The sequence below is a fragment of the Marmota monax genome, unplaced genomic scaffold, assembly GCF_021218885.2.
Source record: "Marmota monax isolate L192 unplaced genomic scaffold, Marmota_monax_Labrador192_F-V1.1 WCK01_AAM20220418_F8-fsc00219, whole genome shotgun sequence".
Taxonomy (NCBI): domain Eukaryota; kingdom Metazoa; phylum Chordata; class Mammalia; order Rodentia; family Sciuridae; genus Marmota; species Marmota monax.
Window position 1 is genome coordinate 111763 of NW_026692081.1, and position 15889 is coordinate 127651.

Sequence of the window (15889 nt, forward strand, 5' to 3'; positions counted from 1 at the left end):
GAGACCCGGGAACCAGAACTTTCAGCAGTCAGGGGTGGTGCACCGGTTAGTCCCAGGTAAGTGGGATCCGCGACCAAAGCGGGGTTAGTCCCTGGTAAGTGGGATCCGCGACCAAAGCGGGGCAGCTCCTCTGTAAACACAGAGAGAGCCTTACATTTTATTGCAGCTGCACTGTGTACTTTCGCTTCTACTTTCGCTTTTGTTTTTTGTGCTTCTTTTGTTGTTGTTACGACAGGGACGCTCCCCTGTAAAAGGAAGAGAGCGGGGAATTCATAGAACGGAACGCTCCCCTGTAAAAGGAAGAGAGCGGGGACTTTTGTACTTTCACTTTCTTTATAGCTCTAAAAACATTATGGGTGTTGCTTCTTCAAGCCCAATTTTGTTGGCCCTAGATGGGTTGTTACATTCAAAAGGACTTAAGATAAAGCAGAGTACTTTGCAGATGTTTTTAAGAGAAGCTGATATAGCGGCTCCTTGGTTTGCTTTTTCAGGGAGTCTTACGGTTCCCAGCTGGGACAAATTAGGGAAAGATCTAGATTTCGCTCATGAGCAAGGTACCTTGCAGGGTGGCATTATACCACTTTGGAAGTTAGTTAGAGGATGTATAACAGATGGTAAATGCCAGGAAGCTGTAAGTGAGGGTCAAGCTATTCTTGAGCAGCTGCATGAGGAAAAATCTGAAGGATCATGTAGTGAAGTGGCAGAGAGTATTAAAAGTAACAGTAGTGAGAAGGCAAAAGAGCCTGAAGATAAAAATAGGAGAAGGCTCTACCCAGACTTGACCGAATTAAAAACGCCTGAGAACACAAGCGACTCAGAGAGTTCTGAGGACCTTGATATATTGTTACAACAACTACATAAGATAAAAATGAAAAAGAAGAAAAAGGAGACACAGGGCACACAGGCCTACTGTAAGAAGGGGAAGGGAGTTAACATTGGTCAACAAAACTCTGAGGAGGAGGAGGTAGAATATCTAGAAGAAGATATGGTGCCGATTGCCCCACCTCCGTATGTGGGGGGGAGCCAAGGTTCCGGGAGATCTTTTCATGCACAAGTTTGGAGGACAGTTAATACAGATATGGGACTTGCATACCCTGTATTTCAGGACAATAACAGGGGAAGATATCATGAGCCTTTAGACTTTAAGATAATTAAAACCTTGGCAGAATCTGTCCGCACTTATGGCATAGATGCCGCTTTCACTCTCACTCAGGTGGAGGGACTTACTAGATTTTGCATGACTCCCTCAGATTGGGCTAGTCTAGTCCGCGCTTGTGTTTCCCCAGGGAAATATTAGGAGTCCAAAGTTGGCTGTTTAATGTTTCTGGCAGTACCCAAGACTCGGAGCGAGGTAGGAGGCTTAAAATTTCTGCAAATAATTCACAATTATCTAATGCTACATTACCCTCCGCAGCAGTCCGTCTCCAATCTCCGTTCCTGTTTCTTTTGGCTAATGTTACATTACAGGGGATGCTTAATTGTTCTAATATTACCTGTTATTTGTCTGAGTGTTGGAATGGATCCTGGCCTATGGCAATGGTTATGAAAATTCCAACTTTTGTCCCGATCCTGGTTACTGCAGATCCAGAGTCATTTCCTATTGTTGAACTGATTGGAGCCCGTAGAGATTTTGGAATTACGGCAGCTATGGTGACAGCTGTGGCGATATCTGCTGCTGTGTAAATTGCTTTCTAATATTTTCTATGAAGAATATCATTATTTTATGCATTACAAATTATATTCATAGAAGGGAATCCCAGAAGTAGAGTTATTCAGTAATATTGCTGTATGTTAAGATTTTTATTAGCATCTCTGGTTCAGTTGTTTTCCCCCAATTTTTTCCTAATTAAATTACCAAAACATGAAAATGCCATAGCATTTTGTGCAAAGGTGTGTGTTTATTTGGATTCATGATATAATATATATATATATATATATACAAAATAACCAATCTTCTCTAAACACATATATTGATATGACTTTTCAGCTCCACTGGGCAAATACCAGGGATCATAGTTATAGGATCATTTCATAAGTCTCTGTTTAGTTTTATAACAAATAGCCACACTATCTTCCAAAGGGACTGTACCAGTTTCCATTCCCACCAATAATTAGTGGTCCTGCTTGTTAAGAGTTCTTTGTATTTTTACTGATAGTTGATCAGATATTTATTTATGCAAACATTTTTCCAGGTTTTAGCTTGTCTTTTCTTTGTCTTGACAATGTCTTTCACAGAGAAGAAAGTTTCCATCATAATTTTTGTTTCTTTCATGAATTGTACCTTTGTTGTCATATCAAAAAACTATCACCAAAATCATCATCTAGACTTTTTCTTATGTTATATTTCAGCAGCTTTAGAGCTTTGAATTTGACAAGGAGTTCTGTCATCCATTTTGACAGGCTCCAAATCGTAGTTTTAAGATTATACATTATAGAGTTGCTTCAGCATCCTGGTGCTGCTATACCACAGAGCCCATGTGGTTGCCCAGCCAAAATGCAGGAGGAGACCTAGACCCAAGATCAGCCCAGGGAGCAAGTGGAGATCTTCACTTTCTAGGTAGAGATTGCCCAGTTGATTTTTTTGATCATCAACACTTTCTACTCCAACAAAGAGATCTTCCTGCTGAAGCTAGTTTCCAAGTCCTCAAAAGGCCTGGACAAAATCATACAAAATCTTGACGGACCTCGGTAAGTTAGATTTGGGGAAGGAGCTATGCATTAATCTCATTCCAAACAAATAAGACCAAACCCTCAAGATTGTGGATATTGGAATTGGAATGATGACCAAGTCTGATTTAATCAATAACTTTGGTACTATCACCAAGTCTGGGACCAAAGCGTTCATAGAGACTTTGCAAGCTGGCACAACATCTCCATAATTTGCCAGTTCATTGTGGGTTTTTATTCTGGGTATCCAGTTGCCTAGAAAGTTTTACTCTATATAGGTGGTTGAAGAAAGATCCTGACTGAGTAGTATGACTGAGAGTCCTTGACAGGGGGTGCTTCTCCATCACCATCAGAACTGACACAGGGGAACCAATGGGTCATGGTACAAATGTTATCTGCATCTGAAAGAAGACAAAACTGAGTACTTGAAGGAGAGATTAAAGGAGATTGTGGAGAAATATTCCCAGTTTATTGGCTATCCCATTACTCTCTTTGTGAAGAAGGAACTTAATAAAGAAGTCAGTGATGATGAGGCTGAAGAAAAAGAAAATAAAGATACTACACCTCTGCTTCTGGGGATGAGGTTGTCTCTCTCAAGGATTATTGAACCAGAATAAAGCAAAACCAGAAACATATCTACTATATCACAGGTGAGACCAAGAACCAGGTAGCTAACTCTGCCTTTGTGGAGTATCTTTGGAAGCATGGTTTGGAACTGATCTACATGATCAATCTTATCGATGAGTACTGTGTCCAAAAGCTGAAGGAATTTGAGGGGAAGACTTTAGTTGTCTGTCACCAAAGAGGGCTTGAAACTTCCAGAGGCTGAAGAAGAGAAAAAGAAACTGGAAGAGAAAAAAGACCAAGTTTGAAAATATCTGCAAAATCGTGAAGGACATCTCAGAGTAAAAGGTTGAAAAGCTGGTTGTATCAAATGGATTGGTGATCTCCCGGTGCTGTATCATCACAAGCACATAGGGCTGGACGGCAGACATGGAAAGAATCATGAAAGTTCAAGCTCTGAGTGACAACTCAATAATGGATTACATGGCAGTGAAGAAACACCTGGAGATTAACCCTGACCACTCCATTAATGAAGACCATAAGGCAAAAGCAACTGGAGTTGTGCCTTCTGAAAAAACAGAAAAATCTTCTGAAAGTGTAGATGGTCATTTCCATTAGAGTCATGTGACACTGTGAAAGATCTGGTTATCTTGCTGTATGAAACTGCACTCCTTTCTTCTGGTTTCAGTTTAGAAGATCCCCAGACCCATGCTAACAGGATCTACGGGATGATCAAGCTTAGTCTAGGTATTGATAAGGATGATCCCACCGCTGATGATACCAGCACTGCTATAATGCAAGAGATACCACCCCTGGAAGGACATGAGGATACGTCACGCATGGAAGAAGTAGACTAAGCCTCAAGAACCACTCATGCGTGTGTTCTCTGCTTCACCTTCATTCATGATATGTTTTCAAGGATTTTTTTGTTGTTGTTGTTGTTTGTTTTTGTTAGTATTTATTAAACAGTCTTTATGGCATGACAATAACTACTTAATGGGGAGATAAGATTTCTTTTAAGTGATGCTGTGATACTTTAAGCACTAAAGCAGAGATAATAATCTTTTTTCTAATTTCACATTGGCTTATTTTAACAGGTTGAGAAGTTTGTTCTAAGACATGTAACTGAATGTTAACTTTGTGGTCTAAAGTGTTTGTTACCAAGTTGTATCTCTTCCAGAAGTGGTCTAAGATAGACCTAGATGTTTAAAAGAAAAAAAAAAGTATTTGTTAAAATGGCTTGAGTTTCATCTTGTTAGGATCTATTTTTAAAATTTTCCATCCCTTATAGTTACCCATTGTGAATGTACTAGTCCTCTAGAACCCAGTATGCGAAACTGAAACAACTGGCTTAGAGGAACTCTCCAGGGCTTGTTTTCCAAAGAAAAGTATTTAGAGAAACAAAACTTAAAACTCCCTAGGTGTGTTACAAAGCTCTTCAAAAGTAATTCAGTAAGCCTCCTAGATGGAAATAAGCAGACCCAAGTCAACATTTGGCTGTAAAGAGTAAAAAAAAATGCAGAAAAGTCAAAACAAAAACAACAACAAAAAAAATTTCTACATTATAATGTAATTTTCAACTATCAAGTATTAAATGTAGTTTTAGATGCATATTAATCATAGGAGCATTTCCATTATATGTTCAATTTTTTCTAATGGACTGAATTTAAGCCCCTATAATTGAAGAAATGAAGTTCCAAGTCAAAGAAATGGTTTCCAAATATTTAAAAAATTGAAATTTCCCAATACTTGAAAAATTTTCTGACCATACTTTTAAAAAATATTAACCATCATACTTGAGTGTAAAATGATACATACAAAATTTTTAGAAGACCAAAAAGAATATAAAGGTCAAGACAATGAACTTGGGGTTCATCCAGAAGATTTGGTAGAAAAATAGTTGTTGGATGAATACAAACAACTTCAAAACAAAAAGGAATGAGAAAGCAATATGACTGTGCAAGTCACTTCTCTTACAAGAATATATTGTTTTATCTGGAATAATTTCAGTGATTTAAAATCAGTAGTCTCTTGTGCTCTTCAGAAATGAGCATTGAAATATGAACCCAATAAAGTATGCACACAGCATTTTAGAAATAAGAGGAAGCAATATTAGAATATGAAGTCACAAGTTTCTCTGATTTTTCTGATTCTTGTCTCCACTGCTAAGGCAGGTCTTCAAATGCTGGTATGTACCTTTGTGAGACTGATCAGGTGAATCACTTTCTGCATACCTTCAGCAGTTTATCTGCTGATTCTGCCCATTTAACTCTGCAGCTTCCCTGAAAATCAGCAATCAGTAGCAAACCATGAATTGCTTGCCAGGGATCATTACCTCTTGTGAGTATCGGTGCTCTCTGATCATGTTGGTGATGAAATGATTTTGATACAGCCTCTGCCCACTGGAAACTACCAAAACAAAAGACTCAGAAACCTTGATATGCTGGATACATTTTCAGAAATAAGGCATTCAAGCAAGGCTATTTCTGTTTATTTTCTCAATGGGCATCTTATAAGATAAACACAATTGCAACTCTAGTGAAGAAGACAAAGGGGAATAGTCACAAGGTCTTTGGATTATAGTACTTACTATGCATTCAAACTACAAAAGTGAGGTAACAAAATAGAAGGCTGCCATTTTATTATAGAGAAATTTTTGCTCGTGGGGAGACATGATAAATGTCTATGAATTCTTATGAAGTAGTTCATTTCTTTTCAATCTATCCAGAGTGAATGACTTTTTTGTGCCATTTTTAATTTTAATAATGCCTAAATATTTTGGCAAAACATAACCGACAATGAAAAGAAATAAAATTACTTTGCAACAATAATAATAACTTTTTTTAAAGAGAGAGAGAGAGAATCTTTTTTTTTTTTTTTTTTGTAGATTGGCACAACACAATGCCTTTATTTTTTTTCTTTTACGTGGTGCTGAGAATCGAACCCAGGACCCACCCATGCTAGGCAAGCACTCTACCACTGAGCCACAATCCCAGCCCAATTCCATAATACTTTTTGAATGCTTTATTCTGAATTTCTTCTTTTCTGTAATCATAGACAAGGAGCAAATTTTGTGGAATCTGCCTTCATGTATATTCTGAGAAACAATGATATATTAGTTAAGCTTATTGACATGATTGCTGAAGTACATATAATCATCAGTTTCTAGAGCTATTTATTATAATGTCCCTTAAAGTAAATAATAGAATAATACCAAGTTAAATTTCAATAGTATACATTCTAGGAATGACTAGAATAAATTATTGCCCAGAGAAATAATTCTTTAAAGATGTAGATTTAACCTAAGGTTAAAATTTAAAATGGTTCACTAGAAAACTTATCGGCAAAATTTATTTCTCTAAAATTGTTGTTATAGGAATTAATGAGCAGGCAGTTAGCTCAGCATACATTTTTTTTCTTTTTAAATATAACTTCACTTTGCTTTTTTCTTTAAAGAAAATAGTTTTATCTGATGAGATTTTGTTAGCTATGGCCAAATACTTACATTGTATTCCATTTTTGCAACCAAAAATATGAAGATATTTTATTTAACAAGATAACACTTTCCAAATAGTAAATTATCTGTTACTACAATGTCAACTTTCCATTCCATGGAAAATTTTAAAAGATTTCAAAAAAGGGTATGAATTTGGGGTGGCCATGGTTTAAAAATTAGGATTCAACTGAAAGTAGAGCTAGAACCCAAAACTTATTTGCTGAAATTTTTGAGCTCTTTATCATCTAAATATCTTGACTGGCAATTAATTTAACAATTTGGATTTTTTTTAAAAAGTTAATGTGGGTAGATATATAATGTTATTTCAATTAAAAAGTACTACTTTATATTTTGTCATGTGACTCTAAATACAGCAAAAAAGGCTAATTAACAAGTCAATTGAATTCTTCAGTGGTTGAGAATTTTGAATACTTCATCCTTTTATACTTAAATCATGACCATAATCATATCATATGTATGAGGCTGAGCTATATAAAAAGATATAAGAATATCCCTTATACTTGGTTAATTAGATATGCCCCTATTAACTTCTTTACTATTTACCCAAGGTATGTGTAGGAAAAAAAACTAATTTGGTTATTCAATTATGATTACATAAAAATCATGTAAATTCTCAAACATGTGATGAATTTATCATAGTCTGAGCTTTTAAGAACACTGATTGCTAATGGTTAAGTAGTTTTCAGATATCATTAATAAAATATATGACCATCATATTAAAAGTTATTCAGTGCTTCTGATTTTATAAATAACTTTTTAAGTTAGGCCCTACCACAACAAACTTTCTTTCTGCCTTAGCTGAAGTATAATTTTTTTTCTAAAGATTTTGCTTCAGATAAATTAATATGGATTTTTAACCAACAATAGAAATTTCTAAGGTTCTTATAAAAATTAAAATGCATAAATAGACATATTCCTACACAGATTGTCTCTTTACCTCTTCAAAGAATGAAGTGAGTGTCCAAAGAATGTTATTTCATCTTAGGGAAAGTGTTTTACATTGTCTTCAACAACTTGAAAATGATAATTGAAGAATGGAAATTTTATAATATTGAATTTTTAATATTATTGTTGATAACTTTTGATTGAAATTGCACATTGCAGTGAAATCCATATACAAGCACACTAAATTAAATCTCTGGACATTTATGCTAAGTAATTTCACTTTTTAGTGAACCACAAAATGAATTATTGGATACAGTTAGCCCCAGAGAACTTATAGATTTTATATATTTTATGCACTTGTTGGAAAGCTGCCAATTAAATATTGGATGACATCTGCCAAAATAAGTATTATATTTTAAATATATTTGACATTGTGCCATTCTTCCTGTAATTAATAAGGTGGCAGAGCTAATTGTCTGTTGTGTCCATTTCTACAATATGAAAAGAAAACCTTTATACTTAGCATTGAAGAACAGCTATATAATTTTCTAAATAATAGTAGGAAGGGGTACTTTAAATTCATCCTAAACTAGGTTTAATCCATTAAAATCTGAAGAATTATAAAGTAGAGTATGATCCATTGTGCAAAAGAAGATTAACTCACATATTTTGAGACTACTACAACTAATTCTGATCCTCTTTTTTCTTAAATCAAGATGCAAGAACTTTATCTAAATAAAAATGATGTATGGGATCATGCAGATTTTTTACAACTTCCTCTGTATTGATTTGTGTCAACTGAGGTAAAATGTGAGTGATGAGTGTTCATTTTGACCTTACAGGACTGCTCACAAAGTGATAGGAAGTAAAGCCAAGATTATAAAGGAGTTACCATGTCCAAATCTTAATGCTCTCTGTGGACAATTGTGACCCCAATGGCCATACATCCAATGAGACTGACATACATTGTGATGTGAGTAAAATGATAGGTTTTCAGCTGGGAGTGAAAATGAAGGCTCTCAGGTTTCTACATGGGAAAAAAAAAAAAAGAAGAATGAACAACACAATTATGTCAGGCTAAGTATGATGATGTCCATGGACTTATCAAGGCCACACCTATAGGGACTAAAAGTTTCTGCCAGTTAAAAAGACATTCACAGGGGGAGAAATTGCATCATAATATATTTATTTTATTCTATATTTTTAATATTTATTATTTATTTTATTTCATGATAAGGTGGCTTTCATTTCATTTCCTTTCATTTTATTTCTTAAGGGTGTGCTAATGAAATGGTGAACTATATGCAACAAATAAAATACTCGAAGACACTTGTATTTCCTTTAAAAGTTAGAACCAAGTAAACAATGTTTCTTATGCCTTAAATAGTATCTGGCCTCTAATATTTTACATACTAAGTTCACACTATGTTAGCTTCAGCAGTTTGACTTTGAGAAGGAGAAAGCAACACTAAAACCTAGAAATAATTACTTCTAGTTTGGTAAACAAATGACCTGGGACTTAACTTTGCCTGTTAAGTTCTATTCCTTAAGAAGCAAACACTGAATATGTTACTAAGAACCATATGCCCAGGGAGAAAGAGAGAAGGACAGAGATACATGGAAAAAAATAGAGAGATCCCCTCCTGGAGTATATCATCAGGTGCAACTGGTTTGAGTTCTACAACACCTTCTCAGGGAGATTGTGTCAGAATCAAGAAATTCCATGTTAACAATCAATCAAATGAAGGTTGGATTTCTCCATGAAATCAGGAAATGGGGAGTGGATGGTAATAACATGGAAAATGGAAACTTTCAATGAACAAATGGAATTTAATTTTGCTGTGAAATGAGTTAGAAGTTAGCACTCCTGCTTATATTATAATTAAATGCCAAACAAATAAAAATCAACATCTTGTTTTGGATTCATTCCATACCTGAGTTTTCAGGGTCAGCAGTCATTTTGAAAACTGAAAAGATAGACAAATCCCATAGTAACATATTGGACTGCTTTCTGCTTTCAGATAGGAGATAGGGGGCCATAAGCAGAAAGAAACATTTAAATAATAATTTTGACAAATTGATTGAAGTTGAGTGTACACTCTAATGATAGTATAAAACTCCAGGGGGTTGCAATCTTGTAAGCGGAATCACCTATTCATCTAGGACTCCAACATGTTATCATGGTTAACAGCTAAGACAGTTCCCCTTTTGACTCTGACCAAGGATGGAAGAGTAGTAACTGTAAAATAGACCCAGAGCCTGCCCCATAACAAAAGTCTTTCCAGGGGAAATCATTTAACTCTATCCTTTCTTTTGTGGAAGAATTTCCTTTATTCTTGCCTGCCTGTCTCTATAGAGTAGTGTGTGTGTTTGTGTGTGTGTATATGCTCGTGTGTGTATGTGCTCGTGCGTGCATGCGTGCGCACAGTCATAAATACCATACTACTGGAGAATGTTTTGTGAAGTGCACAGTTCAGATACAGAGGTCAATTAGAAGATTGAGGTTTAATCATTTTATGGAATTCTGCTGCTTCACACCTTACCATCACCCCAACTGACCTTCAGTAAACAAATACTAGATTAAAAATGAAAGAAGCTTCATAAGCAGAACCTCTCTGAGAAGTATTAAAACAAGCCTAAAATCAAGTGGGAGTCAAAACAGACATTAGTGGACCTTGAGAACTTAGGAACGTACAGCAACAACAAGCACTAAAGGCACATCAACTCCTGGCAAGACTTATATAAATTCAAACTCTGTAATGGATTTACTTCAGTTTCTATTTACCTTCATATTATATCCTGCTGACAACTAAAATCTCCAATGATAATTTTACACTCCAAATTCAAGTGTAAAACAGTCTGAAAAAGACAAAGTAACCAATACCACTAGACACAATGATGATATAAATGTTTGAAAAATCAGGAAATGACTTCTTCTATGATTAATGTGTTAAGAACTCTTAATGGAAAAAGTGGAAATATGAAAGAAAAGATAATGTGAGCGGACAAAAAATGTGTTGCAAAATAAACACTGGCTTCAGGAACAGAGCACTGATCCCAGCATGAGGACCCCACCTTCATGACCTCATCAACTCCAATTACCTCCCCAAATACCCATTTTCAAACAAGTCACATTGTGGGTTAGAATATTCACCTGTAAAAGCAGGAGGAAGGACAATAAATAACCACTTCAAAATATTCTGCCATGGCCCCTTCCCCCAACTCATGTCCTTCTTGCATGAAAAGTACATTCTGATTAAAAAATATATATCTGACTAGTCTTAAATTTAATCAAAAGAGACAGAGAATGGAGCCTAGGAGATAGAATTATTCACCTAACAGCTAAGGGTCAAATCCCTAGAAGCCTTTTTCACACTCTTGAATATATGTTGAACGCTTGATTTAAATCATGATTGACCACCAGATGCCACAACTGCTTCTGATTTTTATAAAATCTTTCCAGACTATTAATATCAACCAATCTGTGAGCAATAAGTACATCTTATGAACTGTGCTTCTATCCTAAAGCTTTTATTGCATTACACTATCCCACACCATTCATCTATAGCCAATGTAAGTTCAATGTAAAGAATTTGGGCTGCTTTTCCCCATTTTTTTTTTTTTGTATGAAAAAATGCAAATGCTCTGGGCTTTAGGTTTGGCTGACATATTTCTATCTACTATCTATCTTTGATGCTAACCTTGTCCTAGGACCTGCATTCACTCAATAAACCCTTTTATTTCAAAGAATTCTTGGTTTCAAAGTTTTGCTTTAATAATTTCTTTCCAACAATCCGAAAGTCTTAAATTGTTCCAGCATTAATCCTATAGTCCAAACTCTCATCCAAATATCATCTAAATCAGATACAGGTGAGACTAGAGGTCAGATCCATCCTCTGGAAAAAAAAATTCTCTATAATTGTGAATTATTGAAGCCAGGTAAGTTATGTGATTTTAAAAGAAAACAATGTAACAACCATAAGAAAGATATTCCCATTCCAAAAGGGAAGGGGAAGAAATGATGTCAGGAGCCAAGAAAGTCTACAACTAGCATGGCAAATCCCATTATATCCTAAGCCATGAAAACAAACCTCTTTTATTTGATTTACAGAATGATGGGGAATTGGCAGAGAAATTTTCAAATCTTCAAATTTGTTTTTTGTTTCGTTATTTCTTTTGTTCAAACTTTCTTCTTACTACCCTGACATTTTATTATAACTGGTTAGGAACAACTACATTGCTTTTTGACTAGTTTATAAATTTTATCAGCTATATGTCTAATTTCATTATTCACAAGTCCTACTTTGCACAAACCATTAAAAAATCAGTCATATTTTTTGTCACTTTATATCAAGAATAGCCTTAACTCTATTTCCCAATAATATATTCTCTACTTCTATCTGAAGTATCACTGGAACCTTAACATCTGCATTTCTAAATATTCACCTCAAAATTCTTCCAAACTCTAGTCATTACCCAATGGAAAAGTTGTTTTCACATTTATAAATACTTATTGCACCAACACTCTCAAATAAAAAAAATCTACATTTTTAACTTGGCTGCCATAACAAAATAACAGAAACTGGGTTGGCTTAAACAACAGAAATTGATTTTCTTGCTGTTTAGAAGAATGGAAATCAAGATAAAAGTGCAGACCAATCCAGTTTCTGGTGAGGAATGTTTTAATCTTGCCCATGTGCTCCTTTTTGCTGTGTCCTTGCAGAGGATGGAAGAGGGGTGAAGAAAGCATTGAATACTTAAAAGTGATAATTCCACCATGAAGGCAAGAATTTTATGAACAATTCCAACCCTATTTACCTCCTAATGACTGCATTTGCAAATAATATCACATTGTGGATTAGGGTTTCAAGGTATGGGGTTTGGAGAGATAAAAGAGTCAACACATGATAGAATACAACAGTAAGAAAAAAAATGAAGCTTTATTTGGTTCATAAGTACACTGGAATTATTAAAGAAAGGAAATTAGTGAACTGAGGAATGAAAAATAAATAAATAGAACACAACTTCCAAAGTTAGGACTGTTTCAGAAAATATAATTGGAGTATCAGAAGAGGAAAAAAAGAAAAAGAAATGTGCAGAACTGCCATGGTGGTCAAGAACTTTCTGCAACTAAGGAGACATCAAACTATAGATCAGAGATCAGCAAGGAAAATAAAGATGAAAATGAACAAAAAAAAAAAAATCTAAATTTAAATCTGCCATAGTTAAGTTGCATAAACCAAAAAAAAAAAAAAATGAAGAAGTAAAGAAAAACAACACTTTTTCTATTTTGGAACAAAGATAAAATTCACAAAAGACTATTAATCAGAAATTACATAAGCAGGGAAAGAAATGTGGAACAAAATATTGAAACATCCTCATAGAAGTTAAACACTTAAAATTTTATACCCATCAAAATTACCCTTCAGAAGTAAAAGATGATTCCAGGAAGTGACATGAGAAAAATGGTAGAATACAATCTCAGGGCCTGATTTGCATTTAGAAACATAAAAAAATAAAATAAAATAAAAATAATATGTAACTTCAAAAATGTTCTTAAATGGGCTGTGGATGTGGCTCAAGCAGTAACGCGCTCGCCTGGCATGCGCTGGGCTCTAGGCTCGATCCTCAGCACCACATAAAAATAAAATAAAGATGTTGTGTCCACCAAAAACTGAAAAATAAATATTAAAAAATTCTCTGTCTTTTCTCTCATTCTCTCTCTCTCTTTAAAAAAATGTTCTTAAATATAGTCAAAGTTTACAACAATCAATAGAATAGCCAATAACAAAATACGGCATTCAAACTGGTAGGAAATTTTCAGCCATTTTTATTCATTCTTCCTTCAATTTCTCCCTGGTACAAAATAAATTTATTATGGAGGAGGATGCAAATTAATTCTCAGTTTCTTTGCGTAAACCACAGAGACCTTTGCAATATTCAAATTAGTCTAGTTGCTGTCTGAAAAACTTATCTCTGGGCTTTTTACCTGGAGCCTAGGTAGGGAAAATAAGATTATTTAAATTTTTAAGTTGATCAATGTAGTGAAAAAATGGTAGGCACTGATTATAAAAGTTTCAAGTAGACCACAGGATGCCTAAGGTACAAAATTGTGGGCAAAACACATAATGCACCATCTAAGGCATCAAGTAAAAGCTAGGGTCAGAATTTTTGACACACTACATTATTCAAAAGCAGTAATGAAGTAATTGTAAAATTGTTCACAAAGAAGATTAACACCAATCCTTCTCAAATTCTTCTAAAAAAATACAAGAGGAAGGGACACTCTCTAACTGACACTATGAGGTCAGCATTTTTCCAATTCTAAAGTGAAAAGCACTACAGGAAAAGAAAATTACAGACCAATTTTCCTTATGAATACTGATATAAGATTAATGAAGAATAATATTAAATATATCATACACCATGACCAAGTGGAACTTATTTCTGGAATGCAAGGATCATTTAATGTATGAATAATGATCTATATAATATTATACATCAAAAGAATTAAGGGGGGAAATGTGATCATCTCCATTGATGAAGAAAAAGCATTTGGAAAAGATTCAACATCTCTTCTTGATTAAAAGCAAAAACAAACATTCTCAACAAAGTAGGAAAAGAAGAAAACTTCTACAATATAAAAAAGATTAGAGAGGAAAAACTCACAGCTAACATACATAAAGATAAAAGATGGAAAACTGTTTGCCTAAGATCAGGAATAAAACAAGGATATCTAATGATTGCCACTTTTATTCGATATGGTATTGGTAGTTTTACTTTGAGTCATTAGAAAAGAAAAATAAATAAAATGCACCCATAAAGAGAAGAAAGAAGTCAAACTGTCACATTCATGGGATATGATTTCATGCAAAACCTAAAGATTCTTCCAAAAACAAAATTTAAAAAGTCAGAAAGTTTCAGGATACAAAATCAACCCTCACAAATCATCAGCAAAATGAAAGAATAGTAAAAAAGATCAGTAGTTGCTCAGGGTCTGGGGAAGGAATGAGGCTTAATAGGTGAAGCACAGGGTGATTATTGTGCTGTGAAGCTATTCATTGCAGTTCTTCTAGTGATGGATGGATAAAACCTTACAAATCAAATTTACAGTGCAAATAGTGAATCTTAATGTAGATAACTGTCTTTTTAGTCATCAGTTTGGGGAAACTCTGATGCAGTGCAGAATGTGGAAAAACAATATAATTATATTACAAGTATATGAAACAAATTCACTGAAAAAAATGAGATAAAGTGTTACTTTGCAAATGAGTGAAGTCTATAAAACTAAAAACAGAAAGTAATCCACATTAGCACTGTATTCAAGCCAATGAACTTGCTTACTACAAGTTTACAGGTTAATAAGCCAGATACTTCAAGACAATTTGAAGTATATTGGCATTTACAATAAATAAAAGAATGTCCGATGGTGGGATCCACACTATTAAGTTCTCCACTGTTGAAGTAAAAGTTAGGGATAAGCAAGAGGAGGGGGCTCTAAAAATCTAAGAGGTAAAGGATTTGAGTATGTAGAATGAATTCATGTATAATTTAACACAGATAGTTACATCAAGAAATAGTTATAGATGTGTATACATACATGGGTTAGTATATACAGATGTATTTCCTTGCTCTGTGTCTGAAATGACCTTAGAGCAAGTGTAATATGCAAAAAAAAAAAAAAAAATGAATGAACTTAGTGCTCATATCTTGGTTTCTAATCTAACTCTCCAAAAAAAAAAAAAAATGAAATAGGTCTTTTGGAAGAATTGGCTGAGTCTGGGCCTAGGGCAGAAAGTGCTTAAGAGTATGAAATGCCAAAAGGTCAGAAAGTGTTCAAAAAATAAAACAGAGCAAAACAAAACAGAACATAATAACAAAGGCATGTTAAAGGGACACAGGAGCCAACAGAAAGACCTTCCAATGACCAATTTGGGACAATTTTAAGCAACACAATAAAGTTGTATTTGAATTATAACCCAAATGTAAAATAAATTTGTGATAAAAGTCAATAAGTGCATAGGAGAAAAGAGACTAATTTCCTGTGAAATACTCTAAATAATTGATGTAGATTCCACCTTCTCAAGAGGTAGGGCACCACTCCCTACTTATCCATAGTGTTATGCTTCCAAAGAGCACAATATGGGAAGGGAACTAAAGAGCAACTGTACGGTGGTAACATCTGGCACAACTTACCTCAGCCAGGTGGTTAAAATGAATAACAGTGATGTCATGTCATCAAGTACGAACCTTTGC

General features: G+C 34.5%; 1 pseudogene; it reads left to right on the forward strand.

The window, feature by feature from the left end:
- Nucleotides 1-2494: 2494 nt before the first annotated feature.
- Nucleotides 2495-4088, forward strand: LOC124103600 (heat shock protein HSP 90-alpha-like; annotated as a pseudogene).
- The last annotated feature ends 11801 nt before the right edge of the window (nt 4089-15889 follow it).